The 22,581-nt window shown below is 44.9% G+C and overlaps 1 long non-coding RNA gene across 2 annotated transcripts in view; it reads right to left on the bottom strand.

Annotated features, from left to right (window-relative positions):
* LOC138737591 (uncharacterized) overlaps window positions 1-22,581 on the bottom strand; it is a 296,044-nt gene that overhangs the window by 142,781 nt on the left and 130,682 nt on the right. The window contains exon 2 of one of the 2 annotated variants that reach the window (XR_011341036.1): window positions 12,227-12,271. The exons of the other annotated variant lie outside the window; for it this stretch is intronic. This is a non-coding gene — a long non-coding RNA (uncharacterized lncRNA). The remainder of the gene's footprint in view (window positions 1-12,226; window positions 12,272-22,581) is intronic. 2 annotated transcript variants of the gene reach the window in all.

Below are 22,581 nucleotides of genomic sequence, written 5' to 3'. Positions count from 1 at the left end.
CGGCGGCCCCAGTCCGGGCACAGGGAGAGCAGCGGCGGCCCCGGCCCCGGTCCGGGCGAAGGGTAGACGGCGGCGGCCCCGATACGGGCAGGAGCAAGGGGGAGGCGGCGGCCCCAGTCCGGGCACAGGGAGAGCAGCGGCGGCCCCGGCCCCGGCCCGGGCGAAGGGTAGACGGCGGCGGCCCCGATACGGGCAGGAGCAAGGGGGAGGCGGCGGCCCCGGCCTCGGTCGAGTGAGGCAGACGGAGGCCCCGGTCCGGACAGGGAGTGGGAGGCGGCGGCCCCAGTCCAGGCACAGGGAGAGCAGCAGCGGCCCCGGCCCCGGTCCGGGCGAAGGGTAGACGGCGGCGGCCCCGATACGGGCAGGAGCAAGGGGGAGGCGGCGGCCCCAGTCCGGGCACAGGGAGAGCAGCGGCGGCCCCGGCCCCGGTCCGGGCGAAGGGTAGACGGCGGCGGCCCCGATACGGGCAGGAGCAAGGGGGAGACGGCGGCCCCGGCCTCGGTCGAGTGAGGCAGACGGAGGCCCCGGTCCGGACAGGGAGTGGGAGGCGGCGGCCCCAGTCCAGGCACAGGGAGAGCAGCAGCGGCCCCGGCCCCGGTCCGGGCGAAGGGTAGACGGCGGCGGCCCCGATCCGGGCAGGAGCAAGGGGGAGACGGCGGCCCCAGTCCGGGCACAGGGAGAGCAGCAGCGGCCCCGGCCCCGGTCCGGGCGAAGGGTAGAAGGCGGCGGCCCCGATACGGGCAGGAGCAAGGGGGAGACGGCGGCCCCGGCCTCGGTCGAGTGAGGCAGACGGAGGCCCCGGTCCGGGCAGTATGGACCGACCTAGGAGGGGAGGCAGGCCCCTCCAGCCCGGGTAAGAAACCTGCATAGGAGAAGGCCACTCCGATATAAAACCTACGACCCAAGGACCTCGCTGCCACGTCCCAGCTTGCTTGGCCACGGCACACGAACCATGGGTGTAAAGGGTGGGGCCAGTACTGCGCGCACTGCACTCCACCTAAAAGCTCCTTTGCGCAGGCCCGAGGACAGGTCCACGTCCTCCCCCTCAACGTCCTCCCCCTCCACGTCCTCCCCCTCCACGTCCTCCCCCTCCACGTCCTCCCCCTCAAAAGATGCTCACAAACTCAAGCTAGCATGCTGGAACATCAGAACCATGCTAGATAAGACTGACAGCCATCGACCTGAACGTCGGTCTGCCCTCATTGCACATGAACTCCTCAGACTTGACATCGACATAGCCGCTCTCAGTGAAGTCCGCCTGGCAGATGTAGGCAGCTTCCAAGAACGCGGCGCGGGCTACACACTCTACTGGTCTGGCAAGCCTTCGGATGAACGACGCCTATCTGGTGTAGGCTTCATGGTCAAGAGCTTCATTGCCTCCAAACTCGAAAACCTTCCGACAGGCCTCTCGGACCGAATCATGTCCATGCGACTCCCACTTCAAAACAAGCGTCACATCACCCTCATCAGTGTCTATGCTCCAACCCTCCAGGCGGAACCAGCAGAAAAGAACAAGTTCTACACCGACCTGCGCAACCTCATCCAACGTACCCCTACAGCCGACAAGGTTGTCATCCTGGGCGACTTCAACGCTCGTGTCGGCAAAGACTCAGAAACCTGGCCAGGAATCCTGGGCAAGCATGGCGTCGGCAAGTGCAACGACAATGGGCGCCTCCTGTTGGAGCTCTGCGCAGAACAGCGGCTTGTCATTACAAACACCCTTTTTCAGCAGAGGGACAGCCTTAAGACCACCTGGATGCATCCCCGATCCAAACACTGGCACCTCCTGGACTACATCCTGGTGCGAGAAAGTGACAAACAAGATGTGCTCCACACCAGGGTCATGCCTAGCGCGGAATGCCACACTGACCACCGGCTGGTTCGCTGCAAGCTCAACCTTCACTTCAAGCCAAAGCCCAGGAACAATAAAGCCCCCAGAAAGAGGTTCAATGTTGGAAAACTGCAGTCAGACGAAGCGAGAGGAAACTTCCAGGCAAACCTCAAAGCAAAGCTCGACGTTGCAACCCGCCTCACGGACCCGTCCCCTGAAACCCTCTGGGATCAGTTGAAGACTACCATACTGCAATCCACTGAAGAGATACTGGGCTTCTCCTCCAGGAAAAACAAGGACTGGTTTGACGAAAACAGCCAGGAAATCCAGGAGCTGCTGGCAAAGAAGCGAGCTGCCCACCAGGCTCACCTTACAAAGCCGTCCTGTCCAGAGAAGAAACAAGCCTTCCGTCGCGCATGCAGCCATCTTCAGCGCAAACTCCGGGAGATCCAAAATGAGTGGTGGACTAGCCTCGCCAAACGAACACAGCTCAGCGCGGACATTGGCGACTTCAGGGGTTTCTACGAGGCTCTAAAGGCTGTGTACGGCCCCTCACCCCAAGTCCAAAGCCCGCTGCGCAGCTCAGACGGCAAAGTCCTCCTCAGCGACAAGATCTCCATCCTCAACCGATGGTCAGAACACTTCCAATCTCTTTTCAGTACCAACCGCTCAGTCCAAGATTCCGCCCTGCTCCAGCTCCCTCAACAGCCCCTAAGGCTAGAGCTGGATGAGGTTCCCACCCTGGATGAGACATATAAGGCAATCGAACAACTGAAAAGTGGCAAAGCAGCAGGTATGGATGGAATCCCCCCAGAAGTCTGGAAGGCTGGCGGCAAAACTCTGCATGCCAAACTGCATGAGTTTTTCAAGCTTTGTTGGGACCAAGGTAAACTGCCTCAGGATCTTCGTGATGCCACCATCATCACCCTGTACAAAAACAAAGGCGAGAAATCAGACTGCTCAAACTACAGGGGAATCACGTTGCTCTCCATTGCAGGCAAAATCTTCGCTAGGATTCTACTAAATAGAATAATACCTAGTGTCGCTGAGAATATTCTCCCAGAATCATAGTGCGGCTTTCGCGCAAACAGAGGAACCACTGACATGGTCTTTGCCCTCAGACAGCTCCAAGAAAAGTGTAGAGAACAAAACAAAGGACTCTACATCACCTTTGTTGACCTCACCAAAGCCTTCGACACCGTGAGCAGGAAAGGGCTTTGGCAAATACTAGAGCGCATCGGATGTCCCCCAAAGTTCCTCAACATGATTATCCAACTGCACGAAAACCAACAAGGTCGGGTCAGATACAGCAATGAGCTCTCTGAACCCTTCTCCATTAACAATGGCGTGAAGCAAGGCTGTGTTCTCGCACCAACCCTCTTTTCAATCTTCTTCAGCATGATGCTGAACCAAGCCATGAAAGACCCCAACAATGAAGACGCTGTTTACATCCGGTACCGCACGGATGGCAGTCTCTTCAATCTGAGGCGCCTGCAAGCTCACACCAAGACACAAGACAAACTTGTCCGTGAACTACTCTTTGCAGATGATGCCGCTTTAGTTGCCCATTCAGAGCCAGCTCTTCAGCGCTTGACGTCCTGCTTTGCGGAAACTGCCAAAATGTTTGGCCTGGAAGTCAGCCTGAAGAAAACTGAGGTCCTCCATCAGCCAGCTCCCCACCATGACTACCAGCCCCCCCACATCTCCATCGGGCACACAAAACTCAAAACGGTCAACCAGTTTACCTATCTCGGCTGCACCATTTCATCAGATGCAAGGATCGACAATGAGATAGACAACAGACTCGCCAAGGCAAATAGCGCCTTTGGAAGACTACACAAAAGAGTCTGGAAAAACAACCAACTGAAAAACCTCACAAAGATAAGCGTATACAGAGCCGTTGTCATACCCACACTCCTGTTCGGCTCCGAATCATGGGTCCTCTACCGGCACCACCTACGGCTCCTAGAACGCTTCCACCAGCGTTGTCTCCGCTCCATCCTCAACATCCATTGGAGCGCTCACACCCCTAACGTCGAGGTACTCGAGATGGCAGAGGTCGACAGCATCGAGTCCACGCTGCTGAAGATCCAGCTGCGCTGGATGGGTCACGTCTCCAGAATGGAGGACCATCGCCTTCCCAAGATCGTATTATATGGCGAGCTCTCCACTGGCCACCGTGACAGAGGTGCACCAAAGAAAAGGTACAAGGACTGCCTAAAGAAATCTCTTGGTGCCTGCCACATTGACCACCGCCAGTGGGCTGATAACGCCTCAAACCGTGCATCTTGGCGCCTCACAGTTTGGCGGGCAGCAGCCTCCTTTGAAGAAGACCGCAGAGCCCACCTCATTGACAAAAGGCAAAGGAGGAAAAACCCAACACCCAACCCCAACCAACCAATTTTCCCTTGCAACCGCTGCAATCGTGTCTGCCTGTCCCGCATCGGACTGGTCAGCCACAAACGAGCCTGCAGCTGACGTGGACTTTTTACCCCCTCCATAAATCTTCGTCCGCGAAGCCAAGCCAAAGAAAAGAAAGAGGTGAGTGGAAAGAAAAAGGTTGAGAACCACTGATTTAAGTGTATCTTTTTGAATTTTAACTGTATTTTTAGATGCAAAATTGATAATAAAAATATTTTAAAAGACAGTAAGTTCCAGAGAAAGCAACCCAAGTTTGTCCACCTCTCCCCATAGCTCATACTCTCTAAACTTGGGAGCATTCTGGGAAATCTCTTGATGACAAAATGCCTTAATGATTCAAGTTTTGACCCAGATGCCTGTGAGATTATGTGTATTCACCACCTGAGAAAGCAATGCATACCATCTTGTAACCATTCTCTGGTTGAAAAATATCATCCTTAAATTCACTCTAAACTATACTTGGATACCACTGCCATGGTGAAGAGTACTTTAACATCTACCCTATCTGTGCCACTCGTAATTTAGTGCCTCCTCAAACTCCTCTGCTCCAAGGAAAATAAAATCAGTCTATCCAGTTTGCATTGTAAGAGAAGGATTCCATCTGAGCAAGATTGTGGTGAGTCTCCTTGGCACTCTGTCCAGTGCCATCATGTTCTGTCAGCTGAGCCATTCTCAACACCTCCCTTGGGTAACTGTGAATCAGGAACACAAATCCTTGCTCTTGAAGATTTTCTGTTGAGATTGCTTTAGAAGTTAGAACGCTGACAGAAGCATTTTCTGCAGCAAGGAGTACATGGAAAATCTGCACCTTATGACCAAGGGTATGCGTGTCACTGGAGTTGAAATGTTCTTAACACAGGAGAATGCTCCACAGGCAACTTTTTACTGTCCATAATGATTGTGTTAAGCTCAACACCTCCATCAGCATTCAGCACAGTACTGTGACCTAGAGGAAAGTATTCAATTTGTTAAAAGGTCAAACCTGCTTAGCCTCAAGCTTTGCAAAGTGAGGCTGAAAAAACAATTCCATTGCAGTTTATGGGCAGTCTTCTGACAACCTATGTCCCTACCACCTTTTAAGTAAATATATTGCTGACTGCCATCGCTCGCAAGTGGTTGTTGCTTTTTTATTACTTCTTTACATTTTTCTTTTTATTCAAGGCAAAACTTGTTGACGCTAAGCCTGCTAGTTATTGTTTGACTCAAACCATTGAGGTTGTCAGTGTGAACCCACTGAATTGAATTGATTTGTTTATTGTCACATGTACCAAGATACGGTGAAAGTGGTCATGGAGTCACACAGCAGGAAACGGGCCCTTTAGCCCAACTCAACCAAGTGCCACCCAAGATTGACATTCTGGGCTAATCACATTTGCCTTCATTTGGTCTACATCCTTCTAAACTTTTTCTCTCCAAGCTTTCTTTTGTATGCTATCCAGTCAAGTCAGTTCATACATAGGTACAGCTGGTAGTGCAACAATAAAACAGAAGTTCAGGGAGTGGTATTACAGTAAGTCAAAGAGCACAGGGTATGTTGTTACAAGGCATAGAGAATTAACAGAGTGCAATGGCAGCATCTTTTACCACTGAGAGGTCCATTCAAGGATCTGATAACAGCAGGAAAAAAACTATCCTTGAATCTGGAGGTTCATGTTTTCAAGCCCAGATATCTTTTGGCTGACAGAATGGGGGAGCTTTCCCATGGAGAGGATGGAAGTTACATTCAACTACTTTTTAAATAAAAGCTACAAGACTTTGATCTGCAATTCCATAAGCATGCCGAATCCAAACCACTACACTTCTTGGCTACATTGAGAGATCTAACAAATCAACAGTATCACTGTGCTTGATCATGCAATGTGGTATCAAATTAATCTATATCACATCAATAAATCATCCTGTCTTTATTCTTCATTTTTTTCAGCATGTTCTATCAATTTGAGCTTGAGACAGCTGTGAATGTTCTATCTGCTGTCGCTCAGTCATCAATAACATCAATATTATTAATCAATTTGAACTTTTAAGCTCATTGTTTTAATTCTGCTTTTGTAGCAGAGTTTTTGACCTCTGTTTAAATCAATTAAGACCTAACTTCTGAATGTGAGATCTTATTATTCAAGGAGGGGATTCCTAAACTCATAAAACACTTACGCTTAGATTACGGCACTTCAATCTGTACTCGGATAACTGGTACATGTCCCTGAGACAGAAATTCAGTTTCAAGTATCACTGTTAACCCAGGTATTTAGATAGACAATAGGTGTTGGAGTAGGCCAACTGGCCCTTCGAGCCAGCATTGGCATTTATTGGATCATGGCTGATCTTTCCCTTTCAATAACCAATCCCAGCCTTATCCCTATAATCCTTAACTCCCCTGCCCACAAGAGCCTTATCCAACTCTCTCTTAAATCTATCCAACAAATCCGCCCCCACTACCCTCTGTGGCAATGTATTCCACAGACCTACAACTCTTTGGGTAAAAAAAAATTCTCCTCATTTCTGTCTTAAATGGCCTTCCCTGTATTCTTAAACTATGCCCTCTCGTCCTAGTCTCTCCCATCATTGGGAACATGTGCTCTGATTTCACCCTGTCAAGCCCGTTGATAATCCTAAATACCTCAATCATGTCTCCCCTCATCCTTCTAAACTCCATTGCATATAGTCCTAGTCTTTCTAACCTATCCGCATCTGACAATCCTGCCATCCCAAGAACTAACCTTGTAAACCTACTCTGCACTCCCTCTATAGCAAGTATGTCCTTTCTTAAATATGGGGACCAGAGCTGGATGCAATACTCCAGGTGAGGTCTCACCAGGGCCCTGTACAACTCCAGGAGGGCTTCTCTACTCCTATACTCCAATACCCTCTTTATGAAAGCCAACATACTGTTCGCCTTATTCACCGCTTGCTGAACCTACATACTAGTTTTCAATGACTGGTGAACAAGTACGCCCAGATCCCTTTGCATTACCCCACTCCTCAGCTTAACACCATTTAAATAATACTCTGTTCTCTTGTTTCTGCCTCCAAAATGGACAACCTCACATTTACTCCCATTAAACTTCATTTGTCATCTTTCTGCCCACTTCCCTAAACTATCCAAGTCCCCTTGCAATTTCCTGACATCATCCTCGCTCTTTACACTCCCACCCAGTTTAGTGTCATCTACGAATTTGCATATGTAGTTATTTATACCCTCATCAAAATCATTTACAGAAAATGACTCGTTTATCCTAACCCTCTGTTTCCTTTTTCTCAACCAATTATCTATCCATGACAGCACCCTACCCCCGATACCATGCTCCTTGATTTTGCAAACCAGCCTCTTGTGTGGGACTCTATCGAAGGCTTTCTGAAAATCCAAGTACACCACATCCACTGGCTCTCCAGAATCCACCCTACTTGTTACGTCCTTGAAAAATTCCAGGAGATGAGTCAAGCAAGATTTTCCTTTAAGGAACCCATGCTGACCAGCACCTACACTATTATTCCTTCCTAAGTGTTCTGCTATTGCTCCTTTAATGATGGATTCCAATATCTTCCCCACCACCGACGTCAGGCTGACCGGTCTATAATTTCCTGTATTCTCTCTCCCTCCCTTCTTAAAAAGTGGTACAACATCGACCACTCTCCAGTCTGCAAGCATTTCCCCAGAGTCTAAAGAACTTTGGAAAATGTCAACTAGTGCTTCCACAATTTCCAGAGCAACCTCCCTAAGCTCCCTGGGATGCAGCCTATCAGGCCCAGGGGACTTATCAGGCCTCAGTTCTAACAATTTGCTCACAACCATCTGCTTCTGGATCTGAATATCCATCAAATACTCTGTTTCCTTCAGTAATTTCACCAAGTCCCTAAATACTGTTGACCCCTACCCCTATTCTGATCATAACCTATATCCTCCTTGGTGAAACAGATGCAAAGTAATTGTTAAATGCCTCAGCCATTTCCATGTCCCCATTGATACTTTCACCTTTCTCTGTTTTCAAGGGCCCAATTTTGGCCCTAACCAATTTCTTCCTTTTAACATATCTGAAGAAGCTTTTGCTATCCCATTTTATATTACTTGTCAATTTGCCCTCGGATTTCATTTTCCCCTGCTGAGTGACATTCTTAGTTTCTCTCTGTTGGCTTTTAAAGGCCTCCCAATCCTCTAACCTCCCACTCTGCTTTGCCATCTTATACTTATTTCTTTTGGACCTGATACAGCCCTTGATCTCCTTTGTCAGCCACGGCTGCCATTTGCTCTTCGAAGAGCCTTTCCTCCTCTTTGGGAAGAATCTATTCTGAATCTTGTGAAAAATGTCCAGAAATACCTGCCATTTTTGCCCAGTTGTTCTCCCAGCTAGAATGTCCTTCCATTTTATTTTGGCTAGCTCCTCGCTCATAGCTGTACAGATGTGATACATATTTGATCAGGTATTGAATTTCTTGTCATCAATTTGAAATACAGTCTCAAATAACCACTCCTTGACAATAGCTCTCTGATTTGCGTACCAATCCTTCAAGAATCCCTGACAGTGTGCACTGCAACTTATTTAGATTTAGAGGCTTTTGTTTCCTGCTCACAAATATAACATTTTTTATTTACATCTCTAAGATAGTGGCTTGTGAGAGTGTAATTAGATGGAAAAGTTACACCGATCTCAGTGAGGAGATAGGTCAGTGCTTGGTGAATGGGAAGAGAAAATGCCGAAATTCGACGTGAGATTCATTCTCAATACTGGAAGGCTTCGCTTCCAAAATTCAGTTTGAGTACAGTACGCCTTTCAGATTACAACAACACATTTTGCGGTGGGAGCGGAGAATGAATGTCTGCACCAAACTATCACAGCAAGCAGGCAAGAAAAGGACAGAATCAACAATAAAACAAAACACATTCAAATTGATAGCCTTTTTCATCTGCTGCGATTCTGACATTTACTCTGAAGCTATTTGATGAAGAGAATGAAAAAAAATGTGAGGGCTCCATTTATTCCCCTCGGTTATTTTATATCCCTAAGCTATTGGCACTTCTCTTTCTGCCCTCTGAAAAGTTATAAATCCTGATGTAATCATCTCCAATTGAATTGTTCCATTATCGGTTCCAGAGCTCCTTGCAATCCATTAGAATGTGCTTTATCTTTGACTAGCTTCAACTAAACCCTTGGGTGACAACAGGGAGCAATGAAAGAAATGATGGAAGAAGACAGCATCAAGAGGATTGGCAGAATGTGACTCAGTCCTAAAAGGTTGATTCTGAGAATATGCCCTCTCGTTCTAAACTCTTCAACCGGCGATTACAACCCCACAATAACTCCCAAGTCAAACAAAAATATCATTGCACATTTTTTTGAACTCCAGACAATTTAAGCACGTTCCACCAAATTATAGAGTAACCTGTTCTTTCCAGGAATCAATCGAGTGAATGGCCTCAACTATTAGATCTTCTTTCTCCAGATAACCGACTTCAATCCCGATTTCAGGTACTCTCTGTGTGGTTCATAATGTGGTTACATGAGGATCCTTCTGGTTTCCTTCCGTGTCCTGAAGGCATGCACAGCGATAGATTTAATGGACGCTTTAAGTTGCTCAGAGAGTTGGGGGAGAGAGTTTTTTTAAACATTTAATTTCGAGATGCAGCATGGTATCAGTCCCTTCCAGCCCACAAGCCTGTGCCGCCCAAATGAACCAATTAACCTACAACCCCCTCAAGTTTCTGGAGGGCTGGAGGAAACTGGAGCACCCAAAGGAAATCATAAGGAGAACATACAAACTCCTTACAGACATTGCCAGATTCAAACCCATGTTTCTAGTGCTGTAATAGCATTGTGCTAACCATGCCACCTTAATGGGCATGTTTGAGGTAATGGGTTCCAGGAAAATGAATGAAGGTTGGTCCTATATATCAAAAGGAATTGAGATAAATACACCTCACTGAGCAAAACCTTACATTGTATTCTAAGAGAGGTCTCAATAATGTCATACAAAATTGCTTCAAAACTCTCTTATGCCTCAGTCATTGGCCAAAAGCCCACCCCATATTGAACACCACGACAAAGCAAAGACTGTCCCCTTGCCTATTAGTTGTTGAATCTGAGTGTTAAGTTCAGATTGGATATCCAGTAGGCTGCACTGCACTGTCAGAGTTCAGGCTTTAAACTGAGGCGTCATTAAACACAGACAGTTTCGCATAGTGCAGGCCTTTCAGCCCACGATGTTCTGCTGACCTATGGAAACCTACTCTCCTAATTTTTCTCCAACTCACACCCATAACTCTCTTTTTTTATTACATCCATGTTCCTTTCTAAGAGTCATTTGAACATCTCTATTGTACCAGCCTCCACCATTACCACTGGCAATGCATTCCAGGCACCTACCACTCTAAGTAAAAACCTTATCTCTGATATCTCTCTTAAACTTTCTTCCATACATCTTAAACAGATGTCCTCTGGTATTTTCTATTGTTTCCCCAGGAATAGGGAGCTGGAAATCCACCTTATCTTAGCCCCTCATAATCTTATATACCTTTAGTCACCTCCGATTCTTTGTCACTCCAAAGATAAAAGCCCTAGCTCTGTCAACCTGTAGGCAGCCATTTTCTACCTTTTTTTGACTATGGCACCCTTATGGCTCTTCTCAACATTTATGAGCCCCCTTCCCCATGAAGCAGTAGAGTTTAGTTGATTTCTTTGATATTTCTCTCTTACCGATCATATAAAAGCATAAAAAAATTTCATGATTCAGTCCATGCCCCCCCCCTTAAAGTGCTCTGGCCCCCAAGGAAACTGTACGGCCCCCAGCGAGAATGGTTGCTGCAGAGCATTCTTTGAAGAAGAGTCTGAAGTTGGCTTCACACCACACCTCAACCAAAATCATGAGAAGAGGTTATTGTTGTGTTCTTTGCAAAGTGCTGCAGCATGTAAATTAGTTATCATCCCCCCAACGTTAGCAATAATCAACTTTCAAGATTCAATTTCTTATCATATTAAAAAAAAGTGTCCTATTACATGAAATTCCATTTTGCCTGCTGTAAGGCAGACAGATTCACCATTGGCAGAAATTGCCTGAAGCGCCTCTTACAGTCAGAGAAAGAGAAGTAAAAGAATCCCCACAGAGTCACCTAGTGTCCGTAGATTCGCCACCTGTGCATCCGCAGTCTCTGCAGCCACCCAGAGTCCAGTCCCAACCATTGGCAACCCAAGCTCCACATTTGAACCTCCAACATGGTCAGGGACTCTTCAGCGCCCTTGGCAGCCCCTCACATCTTGGTTCTGATACTTGGTTCCTCTCCAGCCACCTCAAGCCAGTCTTCAGCAGACCTCAGACCTTAGCCCGGCATGAGTCTACCAAGAGCAGTCTCCAGCAGCCAGCAGCTTCTGTGGGCTCCTCGCCTCTAGTTGCCAGCAGCTCACTGCTTACACTGGTCCCTCAACCACAGAGCCCTCTCACTAGTCCACCTCCTTGGACTCTGTCCTATGGATCATCTCTTCTGCTTCTCCTTCTCAGAAAGAGGGTGATCTTCATCATCTGTGGCGCCCCGCTCCAAGCCTCCACTTCATAGGAGTGTGAAACTCCTCGTGGCTGCTGCCAATTGGTAGGCACCTCCATCTTGGGCGTAGACCTGCAGTCGCAGGATTTCAACTAAAACCACTGTCATCTCCCTCAGCGGGTCGTTCAAAGCCTGTGCAGAGTTGATGGCAGTCGACTGGGCAACTGGACCCCATGGGAGCGCTGCATCTCCGCTCCCTCACTCCCCACAGATCGGCACTAGTGGCAGCACTGCCGCTAGAGCGGCTCTGCCAGCATCACCATCTTTACCTTGTGTGGAGTTAGATGTAAATACAGGGGTGATCTTCATAGGTGACCAGGAGCTTAATCTTTTGGGCAATTCTACTGAAATAAGTAATAAACTAACTAAATTCCAAATTTAATTTGTTAAAATAACCTCAGCAGCGGCTTAGAAATGTATTGCAATTACTTGGAAATCCAACTCACCTCTACATATAGCACGTTGGACTGCCAAGATGAATAGTTGCATACCTGTGGAAAAATTACATACAATTTAAAGAACAAATATGATATATTTATTAAGATATGGCAGCCATATTTAGATCATATAGGGGCCCAATTCTAATTATAATAATAAGGACAATAATGAATGCTGCTAAACTATGAATGCAGGTGACTTCCCCCATACAGAATTTTTGATGATCAATATAAATGTGAGCCTTGATCGTGTGTGGATTTATATTGTTATGTTTGCTTTTTGTAAAGCTATATGTATATATATATATATATATAGTAATGGAATATATATTTGGTAGATAATTGGTAAAATTAGAGTAGGTTACATACAAACGCGCATTTTAAAATAGATCTTATTTGAAATACTGAAGAATTCATATTCAGTAACATTACCGAAACCATGGAGAATGCTATGCTCATTTCACAAGGAGCTGCTAATTGAAATGATGTTATCAAATGAATCGACTGGAGACAGGTCGTCTATGTTGAACATTTTTACAAGGCTTCTCACTTTTCTACAAAGTGCTCGCAGAAAGGTTACTCCTGGGTTTTGTCTACCTAAAGCAACAGATGGGAGCAGAAGGATAACTCCTGTTGTTTGCTGGAGAAGGTGGGGGTTTTGTGGCAAGTGAGAGTCACTTGGACTTTTCCAGCAGTTGGAAGATGAAGATAGAGAGAGACTGAACAGTCACAGCTGAAACAAGCAGGAGAAGCTTGTTGAATTGAAACAGAAAGCTCCAGAGTGGTGGATGGCTAGAAGTGCTATCTGTCTGATCTTTCTCTTGGAGTAAGTGGAACAGAAAGAAAACCTGTGGTAGCCTGAAAGAAAGAGGTTATCGTCTGGAGAACCCCGATGGGGCAAGTTTCATCAGCAAGACATTGAGGTGACTAATGGTGGTACCTCAGTTGTGGAAATCCTGGAACAACAAATCTCTCTCTGCAAACCTCCAAAGAACCTTCCTGAGAGGTAAACATTTACCTTTCGAGTACCAAAGCCTGGTGAACTTTATACATATTAAATTCTGTGCACAGTATAAGAATTGCCTACAACCAGTGAACTTGGAAGAATGAGACGTGAGATTGAACTATGAACCAAAGAACTTTTCTTAAATTTACACACACGTTATACACATGTGCTAAGAATTAGAAGGGGGTTAAGTTGGGTTAGTTAAGTTAATAGTGATAAGTTAAAATGTGATTCTGTTTTCATGTTTAAAGATAATTAAAAACAACTTTTGTTTAAGTGACTACTTGTCTTGGTGAATGTCTATTGCTGCTGGGTTTTGGGGTCCTTTGGGCTCGTAACAATATACTTAATATTGGAGAGTTTTTTGATGTATATTTATGGAAAAATCAAATATAAAATATTTTTTTTAAATGTAGACATGATATGGAAGTTACATGGCACCACATCTTTTCAACCATGGTGACCTCTTTCAGCCTTGCCAAAGTACCAGGAGCCTTTGATGGAACTAGAGGTAGGTTTTGGGCTGAGGTTGACAGCTTGGTTCCCATTTGTTGTTTCTTCACTCTCACAGTACAAAGACCAATGTCTGACTTCCTGGTTCAAATCCTTCAGCAAAAAGCACAAAGCTGTAGCCAGCTAATCCAAGCTAGGGACCGGTTAAGGACATTCCTGATCTGTGTGATGCACAGATCCATTGGATTTGACCATTTGAGTTGTCCAGACTGTTACACCACTCAAGCTGTTTTGATTTAAATTTTTAATTTGATTTACCCGTTGTGTTAAAGTTAAATGTCATAGTTAACCTTCTGACCATTTTCTGTGAACTTTTCTTTGTGGATCCAAAATGGCACCAGAGATAGGTGGCTTTTCTCAAGCTGCACACAAGGCAAAACTTTTCACTGTATATCTATACACATGACAATTCAGTTCAAACTCTTATGCATTGGGGAGAGATTCAGTGGCCGTCACGGTTGTGGTGGTGGCAGAGACAGTGGTGCTTACGGCAACTGCAAGAGAGGCAGCAGGTACTTGGGGGGGAGCATGAGGAGCAGGCAGGTCAACAGAGGTTGAAACAACCGGGGGCAGGTCCCAGAGACTGGAAAGTTGTCTTGGCCAGTAAGGCACAGTGAGGATATCTGTGCTGGATTCTCATCCACCTGCCGATTCCTGAGTGGCTTCTGAAATGGCAGGATTTGCCTTTTATGTTAAAATTCTAGAAACCCAGTTTGCCAATTGTCACTTTGCTTTTACCATGTTTACTCCACATTTTAAAATCCAAAACGGCACCAGTGTGTGGCAACTTTCTGCAATGCTTAGATAGCACACAGAACAAAGTGTTTCACTAAATTTCAGTACATGTAACAATAATTACAAATCCAATCCACTGAGATGGCCAGCGCCAAGGTGATGTCCAAGAGTGATTCACAAGCAATGTGAAATGCTTTAAATGAAAACATTAGCTTGGAATGATCTTGGCATTGCAGGCAATCAGTCCCCAAAGGAGGGTAAGGTGATTACTGTGCATTACACAAAAGTGCTGAAGAAACTCAGCAGGTCATGCAGCATATATAGGAAGTAAAGTCTAACCAACATTTTGGGCTTGAGCCCTTTGTCAGGTATAAACAAAAAGCAGGCAGGCATTTGACTAAAATGGGGAAGGGGAATGGGGAGAGGAGAGAAAAGAAGAAGAGCGGGGAAGGGGGATGGGGAGAGGAGAACAGGCTAATAGATAAGAGGTCATACATAGGTGGATATGGGTGGGAAGGCAGAAGAGAAAAAAGTTGAGAAGTGGTAAGAGGAGGGGGTAGCTCTCCGAAAGGAGAGGGAGGGGATGGGGAGCTGGGGGAAAGGAGACAGAGGGATAGGGCAAGAGTGAGGGGTTAAAGGAAACTGGAGATGTTAATGGCATTTGGTTGGAGAGTGCCCAGAAGGAATATTGTGACTGGATGAGGAACTTGGGTTGCAGTTACTGGGACTGTAATCGTGTGATTTCTTTTCAAACAGACCAGTCAGGCTGAATAGGTCACTTCATCTCTTACCATTTCTCCCTCTTTGCAGCTGATTGCTGGATAATGGATGCCTTGAGCAGTGTTCATATAACAAAGCTGTACAGCACTCATTAGACACCACAAGCCTTGACACTAACTCTGCAATGCACTGCAGCTCTTCTTTTATAGGTAGCAGAGGTATTGTTTACTCTAGCCAGCAGTTTGTGGCTAGTATTCTGTGTGTTCAGCATGGATTTCTTTTTATGTGTTGTGGGCATGGGTGTGAACTGTAAACTGCAAAGCTTATTCACATACATGTATTACAGTGTGGATGTGGCCATTCAGCCCATTGGGCTTCTGGCAGCCCCAGCAGAGAAATCCCATCAGCACTGCCCACTCTTATTTCCCTGTAACCCTACAACTTTCAGCTGCTGACCATTGACAAAGGGGCACCTCAGGGCCATGTGCTTAGTCCACTGCTCAATTTCCTCCACTCAAGACTGCATAGCCAAATCCAGTTCCAAAGCAATCTATAAATTCACTGACCACCCCTCCCCCAGCCCCACCCCCATCCAACCCCAGACTGTTGTTAGATAAATAAAGGTGTATGATGAGTTAGAATACAGGTTGGAGATCGAGAATCTAGATGTGCAGTGCCAGACAACAGTCTTGCTCTCAATATCAGCAACACCAAAGAGGTTATTGTGGACTTTAGGAAAGAGAGAACAAAGGACCACACATCTGTCTTCTTTGATGAGATGTCGATGGAGTGAGTTAGTACTCAGGAGTCCACAGACCTTTCCTGAAAGCAGCACATCGAGGCAACCATGAAGAAGGGACACCAACACCTCTACCTTTTAAGAAGCCTGAGGAGATTTGGCATGCTGTTGAATACCCGGGTGTACTGTGAAAAGTGTAAAGGTAAAGGTTCCATTATTGTCATCTAATACTACACTTAGAATGTAGCATTCATGAAATCCTTTAACTTTTGTCTACTGAAAGGCAGACAGAGTCATCATTTTGCCCAGTGTCCCTTACAGAAAACCTGCAGCATCTAGTGACCTAGGTGGTCTCCCTCCAAGTACTGATCAGTCCTGTGCCTGCTTAGCTTTCGAGATCAGACAATCCCAGGAATATTCAGCCTATTAGGTGTACTGACTCAATGCATCACAACCTAATTTGGAACTCGAGTGCCCAGGAAAACATTGTATACAGAAAGAGGCCAACCACAGACATGAACCTTCCACCCAATGCAGGTATCTATGTCAGCACTTTCTCAAGAGGGCAGTCAACATCATGAAGAACCTCTGGACACAACCTCTTCTTGCTGCATCCTTCAGGCAAGAAATACTGAAACCTAAAGTTTGGCACCTCTAGCTTCAAGAACAGTTTTTTTCCCTCCCAAAACAGCTATCAGGCTCTCGAATCTCCCCTTATTACCCTAACTCCAGAACCATGTAAAGAGCTGACTGCATCATGAAAACATTACTTTTTTTTCTTTCACTAACTGCAACTGTGAATATTTATTTATCTATCATTTCCATTTATTAACCCTTTCTTTCTCTGATTCATGGCATATTGAGGCAATTTAATTCATGCTAATAGAACACAGAAATGGACCCAAATCATCCATGCCAACCAGGATGCTTGTCTGTGCTCATCCCATTTGCCCACATTGGGCTGATATCCCTTTGAAGCTTTTCTATCCATGTACCTGTCCAACTGTCTCATGAACTATTGTACCCACCTCTACTACTTCTGTCAGCTTGTTCCATGTTCCCAAACCTCTGAGCACCTCAGACCTCCCATGGTTATTGACACGGAAAGATGAAATGGGTGAGGTAGCCAACTCGTTAAAATTGTCAGCCATTGTTGAAAGGTAGGGGTCTAGGACATCTTGGTGCCTACATTTTGGCGATAGACATTTTGGCACTGGGCATTTTGGCCCGCCACCCCACTCACCGTCTCTGTCCAACTCTATCCCACTGCACTGCCTGAACTGCCTGCGTGGCAGCATTGCCTGAACCCCCTGTGTAAGAAACTCCTTCCCCCAGGAAACTGCTCCCCTGGTAAACAAGGGCATTTTGTAGCTTATTTAAATTATTAAAAAGAATCAAAAGCAATAAATCCAAAATGTTTGCCAGGGGAGCAGTTTCTTGGAGGGAGGGAATTTCTGCAACATGGGGGTGGTTTCAGGCAGCAGTTTCTGAAATGCTGGGGGTTCAAACAGTGCTGCAATGCTGTGGGGAGCCGGGTCAGTGCCAAACATGAACCTAAGTATAATAATAAATCCAAAAATGTTTCCCAATGCAAGGTTAGATTATTTCTATTTGTATAATGTGATTATTTAATAAATATAACAATAAATCCCAAAATGTTGCAACACCACAGAGAACCAGGCTATAACAATAAATCCTCAAATGTTTCTGAAACCCTGCAATACCAGGGAATACTAGGTTAGCACCAAACTGTGAGTGCCAAATTGTCCAAAGGGCTCCAAGTCATTTTTTGGCCAAAATGTCCAGCGCCAAAACGTCCAGCACCAAAATGTGGGTGCCAAAATGTCCGATTCCAAGGTAAAAGTGGGGTCAACACCTTGGAAGGACGCTGCCTGAATGATTGATAATATCACCCACATCAAGTCTCCACAAAGCTGCACAAGTACACTGCCCTGTGGGAGACCATTGTTAGGTGGAGTTGGCCATGCTGATCTTGTTATATTATTGGACCTTCATAATTTTGTTGCTCAAGTGTTTAGAGAGGTGAGGTACATGAGAGTAGTGTGGAATTTGAGCATCAGCCCAAGCTTACACAGGCTGAGAGAAGATTTTTGATGGTGGTGCTGGACCTGATAAAAATGAACCTAGGAGAATTTTTTTCACAGCAGGTGTGCTGGAGCCTAAAGCTACTTATCCTTGGGGGAAGTGAATGGTAGATGCTGATACTTATGGGCAATGCCACCAGCTCCTGGAGGTGACTGCTAGCCTCCTTGGTTTCAGCAGGTTTGGCACTGTGTTCTCAAATCAAATCTGAAGAATGTGGCCATTGTTCACACTGATGAAGAAGAAACAGGAGCTATGGTGTGGCTGGAGACTTGAGAGACTGCCTGAACCTGAGTTCCTCCAGCCATTTGATCTTCTTTTGTGATTATTGTGGTTAAAGATGGTGACAGCAACATCATCATATCCTTAAGAGAGGAGGTGCTCTGGATTCCAGCAAATGTCCTGGTTAACATTGAAGGCAGCAGGACTTCAGGAGGTACTCTCTAGCTGTCAGTTGTTACCCCTTTTCCTTTTCACACAGTTCTTTCCTGGAAATCATTCTTCTGTACTTCACATTTATTACCACCATAAAAGGACTAACATGCCAGAAAGAACAGACCATTTTTTCTTTCCTCTCTTTTGTTATGACATGTTCTTGTCCTTGACTCAATGTTCTTTAAATTGACCCAACTGAATTTATTTTGCCTTTGGGGTATATCTACATTTAAAATTCACAAAATGTTGCAGCATTCACCTGTCCAAAGAGATCAAAAGAATGAGTCTGTACTGCTCCAAAGTTCCAGTGCTCAGATGTGAATTAGACTTTAAATTTTAAGTTTCTTATAAGTTTATTTGTCACAAAATACCTAGTACAGTGAGAAGGGTTCTTCTGCAAGTGAACAGGTTATCTCGAATACTGACGTGCAAAGAGCACAATTTACAGAAAGTATGTTTGTTAATGAAAAGGAAAGATCAGTAAACACCAAGCAACGGCTGCATGATAGTCCAGTTCTGGAGATCATTCAGGAGCTGGGTGTCTGTGGGAAAGCCTGTTGGTGCATGCTTTCGCACTCTTAAGCCTTCTCCATGATGGGAGGAAGAAGAAAGCTAAAATATAATGTGTCCCTCAATATGTTGGCTTCCTCTCCCAGGTGGCAGGTGATCTAGATAGAGTCCAGGAAGGAGAGAGTTTATGTTGTGTTCTGAGCTGCTTTCACTGCCTTCTGTTGCTGTCATGTGACAATAAACTTGAATGCACAGATCAGATGTTAAACACAAGCCCATCCATTCTCTCAGAAGACCAACATTGCATAATAAGTCCATTAGTCCTCTCACTGGCAATCGATCGTTACTTAGACATGACGCATCTACTGCAGATGATCTGGACATCTGAGTGTTACTATGTGCATATCCTTGCTCTGTTCAAATTGACAGCCTTATTTTCCACATTACAGCAGAGAACACTCTTGAAAAACATTTGGTTACCTTGAACAGAGGATATGTTGAAAATTCAAGTTTTTCTAACATATACTGTCAATTTTAATCTTGTTATATTTATTTCAAAATGAGCATTGAATTTGAATGTTTAATGAAGGATGGAAATTCTGACTCTCCTTCAACTAATGCTAATACAGATTAAAAATTAATGTGTTCTCAGAGTGGACTAGAGCTAATTTTAGAATCTTGCTTCAGACCTGATTGTGATATTAATCACATTCCACAGCTTTTTTATTTTCATTCTTGGTTATGATATTTTTGGTTCATAGTCTAGGGATTTGAGATCTATCTCTTTATCTCCTCAAAGCTGACAATGCTCCCATCTCATAGCTCCAACGACCATGGTTCAATCCTGCCCTCCATTGGTGTCTGTATTAACTCTGCACTCCTGCTCCTTCAACACATAGGTTTCTTCCTGGCTCTTGGTTTCCTGGAAGATCCCAAAAACTGGAAATTGCCCCTAATGAGGAGGTTAGCTGCAGAAACAGTGGAAGCAGGGGGGGGGGGGGTGAATGGAGTAGAATTAATGTGCATTCAGTGTAAATGGTTGACATGGATGTGTTGGATTGTTTGACTCTGAGGTACCTGTGCCACCCAAAGGAAGTATTGGATGTTTCCACAGCAGAATTAGCAGGGTAGCACTTGAAGGATACAAGAGAGCTCCAGATGTGAAGAAAGTCTTTTCCTTGAAATAAAAACAGGACAAGCACTCGGCAAGCCATGCAGCATTGGTGGAGAGGAAAAGAAGTTATCATTAAAGCACAAGTCCTTTCATCCATTGTCTTTTTGTGATACTATCTGAAGCCAGCTAGAAGGGAATAAGGAGCAAAAAAGATAGATGTAGATAAGGTACCTCCTGTGCCTTCTCCCACTAAAAAGCTCTCCATTACTCTTCTCAAGATAATGTTAGAAACTGGACTTCAGAAGCAGCAAACAAAAGAAGTCTGATGGTGTGAACCTTGAATCCTCAGTTACCTCTCACAAGTGGTTTATATAAATTGGCAAAAGGGGTTGGGAATGATAGTCTCAGTGGGAAATGGGGGCTGGAGAGGGGAGGGAAGGGGAGGAGATGATTCATTGCACCATTGTCCTCTTTGTTCCAATCAGAGGAAAATCCATGAGCTACATCAAATGATAAGGAAGAAAATCTGTCAGAGACAATCAGCTTTAAGCTACAGACAGGCCACAATACCTTCTTAACGTTGATGCTCCAAAAACTGGGCAAGATCCAATATATACTGATGTTCACCTTGACACATTGAAAGACAATCTGGTCAGCTAGTGCCAGAGGTGATCAAAGTAGTGAGTTGTGAGTAATGAGAGTGTATTGTTATATACATAAGTACTAATCTAGAGATGCACCAAAACTCTTACTTGCTGGAGTAACTCAGGTACATAAGATACACCAACTATTATAGTAGACATTAAATTATCACAACATGCTAAGACAGAAAATGAGATAATAAATATAAAAATATAGATAGATTAATATTTATAGTTGCAGTTAGTGCAAAAGAAAAGGTGAATTTCTGTAGTGCACCAGATATTTTGATTGCTTTAGAGTTGTTTAGGGTTAGGGGTAGCATGAGGAAGTTTAAGAGCCTGATAACTATTGTATAAAAACTGTTCTTGAGCTTAGAGGTTCCTGACTTCAAGCTTCTCTACCTTCTGCCTGAAGGGAGTAGTGAGAAGAGATTGTGACCAGGGTGATGGATACCTTCTTGAGGCAGCATCTCAAAGAGATATCTTCAATGTCTGGGAGGCTGGTGCTCGTGATGGACTTGTGACAATAGGATGAACATGTTTTGGTCTCAAGTAGGTTAGAATGTAAAAGTGTTCTAACACATGGCCAGTCCAAATCTGGAGAAATCTTGCAATGTTAAGCACTGAATGAATTGTGCGATGTTGTTTATCTGAAATATAGTCAAAAATATTTAGCCCAGCTGGTATTTTCTCATGTGAATGGTCTATACGAACATCCTAATCTCTTTTCTTGGTCGAATCCAATCAATATTTTCTTCTACCACCTTTTCCATTGCATGTTTATTGAACTTCCATTATGTACAATTATGGCATTTTACTTAGATTTCCCAGTAAAAAATGCCAAATTCTCACCATTATTTTGGAGAAGATATTTCCTCTGAATTGCCTCAGAGTATTTTTTAAATTTAATTTTTAATTTTAATTTCATTTTAACAATAGACAGTCCTTTAGGCCCATTAAACTTGTGCCACCCAATTAACCTAAACCCCGTACATTTTTGGAGGAAGAAGAAACCAGAGCATCTGGAGAGAACCCATGCGGGTCATGAGGAGAACATACAAACTCTTTATAGATATCACCAGATTTGATCCAGGACGCTGGTGCTGTAATGGCATTGCACTAACTGCTACATTAACTGTGCTGTCCATTGTAAGGTAAAACATCATGAGATGGGAATGTGTAGGGAGTTACCCTGTACAAGGCTGTAACAAGAAGGGGAGGTGTCCTTGTACTCCTGTTAGGTAAAACATCATGAGATGGGAATGTACGGGGCAGTAACAAGATGTGAATGCATCCTTGTACTTACAAGATAAGAGAGACATTGATGGATTGAGAGGCAGGAAGCTAGCAGGGAAAGGATAGCAACAGTTTTAGTCATTGGACAAGTAATGATATGAAGATGTTCTAAGCACATATCCAAGGGTATAAAAAATCACCATTTTGCTGATAACGGCAGAATGCATTCTCCGACTAACCTGGTTGGTCGCAAGTGTTACAATCCGGTAATAAAGAACAAAGAACCCTGATTTCGACTCAGCCTGGTGTTTGTCTCACTCATTCATGAACAAAGCAGACCTAACACCATGTATATTGTTTGTTACTGCTTCATGTCCAATAGCTTCATTGATGGTCTTGCCTGCAATTAAAATCATCTTTTTTACATCTAGCCTGCTATAAATATTTAAATTAAGAATAAATGAAGTAGGTCAGGCACTGGGGCTCCACACTGCTCACTTAAGAGAATAGGCCACGTCAACAGCCATTGGCATCACCTTGCTCTTAGGCTGCAGATGTGGCTGTAGGAGGTGGGCAACTTTCTGAGATCACAAGGCCATAAGATGAAGAAGC

Source organism: Narcine bancroftii, chromosome 6, assembly GCF_036971445.1.
Source record: "Narcine bancroftii isolate sNarBan1 chromosome 6, sNarBan1.hap1, whole genome shotgun sequence".
In the NCBI taxonomy this organism is placed as follows: Eukaryota; Metazoa; Chordata; class Chondrichthyes; order Torpediniformes; family Narcinidae; genus Narcine; species Narcine bancroftii.
This window is presented reverse-complemented; position numbering and strand designations above follow the sequence as displayed.